Raw genomic sequence first — 2,529 nt, forward strand, 5'->3', positions numbered from 1 at the left:
CCTCCGCTCGCCGGGCAGGCCAGGCTGCGAGCAGCACACTCGGAGCGGAGCTTGTTTGCTTTGGATGGTTAAGCAGTTTTATTTCTTATAAAAGGAAATGGAGGAGGATGGGAGAGAGGGAGACACAGAGAGAGAAGCCAGGAGGCCTCACACGCCCGCTTTCCTTCTCACTCCTCCGGGCGCTGAGTCCTAAAGTCTGACCCGCAGGCGGACGCTGTGCTGGCTCCGTGGTGGTGACCCCAGGGCAGGGCAGGTGGGAAGTGCAGGTCCCACTCTACTCTCACACTGTCCCTGCCTCCCTGCGCTCTCAGGCCCTCGCCAGCTGCAGCCCACAGGGAGGAGACGACGTACTGTCCCTCTGGCCCCCACCTGGCCACTGCCCTTCCCCAGAGTCATTTCTGTCCCAGGAAGCGCCCCTTCCCGTCCCTGGGCACCAGGACGCACCTTCTCACGGGAAAACATAAATAACCTGGTTGGTGTCCATTCAGACCCGGCCAGAGAGCGTGCCCCCGGGGAGAAGGCGTAGCCGTCGGTTCTGAAAGGGGCTGTGCCTCTCTGCTCCCTGGGAGGCCGCTGGGCACACGGGCCCCTCTGCCCAGGCTGCCCTGCCCCCGTCTCCTGTGCTTCTGCCCACTGCACCCAAGGGCTCTCAGAAGGGCCCAGAGTGGGCTAGTGAGGCTGCCCCACCCAGCTCCACTTTCCCTGCCTTAGGATGGCCCCTTCTGCGTCCCCGGGTGCTGTGCTAGGTGTTCCTGGGCGCTGTGCTGAGTGCCCGTCTGCTGGAAGGGGGCCGTAGGTGGGAGACGGGTGGCATGCTGGGTGCGGGTGCCAGGGCACCAGTCAGCCATGTGGCTCTAGTTTGCTTCTCAGTGACAGGGAGGAGGGGCACCTGGAGCTGAGCCCGGAGCTGCCCAGGCCACGGGGCCCTTTGGTGGCGTCCTCCAGGGCTTTCGGTGGCTGTCTGTGGCCTGGCCTTCATCAGCAGCCAGCACGGGGCCTGGCGCGCTGTGCTAGGTGCCCCCGGGTGCTGTGCTGGGTGCCCCCGGGTCTCCCTGGGTCTGAGCTTTGACATGGGAGCTTAAGGGACCCTCAGGGCCATAGTCCCGAAGCTTATACCCCAAGCACATGGGCGCAGCCCAGGCTCGGGAATGGATGCACTCCCTAGACGCCCCCTGAGAGCGTGCTCAGCAGGGGCATGGCCAGGGGGGCGAGCGTGGACCCGGCTCTCAGCCAGGCTGCTGTCCTGGCACCTAACCAGTCCTAGCGGGGTTTCTCCTGAGACCAGAGACGCCTTCGTTGCCCGAGAAGCAGGAGTGATGATGGGGGTGGAAGGGGGATGGCAGTGGAAATGCAGAGAGAGAGTAAGTCTTGGCACAGACCTGCCCCTGGCCCTGCCGCCCTCCAGCAGTGAGCACCGGTCCCTCCATTGTCACATGGAGTTGCCGTCAGTGTGGGGGGTCTGGGACGTGCACCCACTCCTCTCAACGTGCTCGGTCCACAATGGAGACCTTCAGCCTGCGCTTAGCAAGCCCGAGGGGACAGGCCCGGGGCGTGGGGCCAGTGGGGAGCCCTGCGCTGAGGCCCTCGCTCTGCAGGGAGTTTCAAGGCGGCTGCCAACGGCCGGATCCTGAAGAAGCACTGTGAGTCGGAGCAGCGCTGCCTGGACCGGCTGATGGCCGACGTGCTGAGGCCCTACGTGCCGGCCTACCACGGGGACGTGGTGAAGGACGGGGAGCGCTACAACCAGATGGATGACCTGCTGGCCGACTTCGACTCGCCTTGCGTGATGGACTGCAAGATGGGCGTCAGGTGAGCCAGGCTCCTCCGCGCTCGCGCCTCCAACCGCGCCAGGCCCGTGGCAGATACCAGACGGCATCCGGGCGCCCCCGAGGCCTCGTGGGTGCATGGGCGGGCCCGGGGGTCTTGTTGGACCCCATCCCCACCCCAGCCATGTCCCATTACATGCAGAGGAGACCGGGACCCTGGCTTTGACCCCGATGGCTCCCCCACTCGGGTGAGCTAGGGTGGGGCGGGAGCACTAGCTGGTGGGGCCGGGGTTGGTGCTCAGTGTCCCCAGGGAGGGGCAGAGGCAACTGCCCGTCCGGTCCGGGGGCTGCGGGGGTAGCACGGGGTGGCTTCCTGTTACGTGAGCTTCGAGGGGAGGCTCTTCCCATCTCCCAGGTGCTCCAGGCCCTGGGCCCAGCACATTGGCTAAAAGGGTCACCTGGGCCCGTGCGCAGCATTGGGCCACCCCCTCCTCCCCAGGACGCAGGCTCCCCCTGATGTCTGCCCAGGACATAAGCAGGAGAGGAGCTGGGAGGGGGGAGGGGAGGAGACTGGGCCGGAGCCTGGGTGCGAGGCGAGTGGAACCGGAGGCGCTGAGACCCCCGCCCTCAGCCCTGGGCCCTGCTTGGCTGCACGGTTTCCTCGTCCCCTCCTGAACTTGGACCCTCAATCCCGGGATCGCCATGCGGCTCCCTGTCCTGCTGGGCCCAGGGTGGGGGCTCGGCGTGGCTGTCGGTCTCATGG

At 66.5% G+C, this 2,529-nt stretch overlaps 1 protein-coding gene across 1 annotated transcript in view; it reads left to right on the plus strand.

Moving 5' to 3' along the window:
* ITPKB (inositol-trisphosphate 3-kinase B) overlaps positions 1-2,529 on the plus strand; it is a gene marked incomplete at its 5' end in the record, with an annotated part of 97,625 nt that overhangs the window by 83,550 nt on the left and 11,546 nt on the right. The gene's annotated exons all lie outside the window — the stretch shown is intronic.

The sequence above is a fragment of the Myotis brandtii genome, unplaced genomic scaffold (genome assembly GCF_000412655.1).
Source record: "Myotis brandtii unplaced genomic scaffold, ASM41265v1 scaffold627, whole genome shotgun sequence".
In the NCBI taxonomy this organism is placed as follows: domain Eukaryota; kingdom Metazoa; phylum Chordata; class Mammalia; order Chiroptera; family Vespertilionidae; genus Myotis; species Myotis brandtii.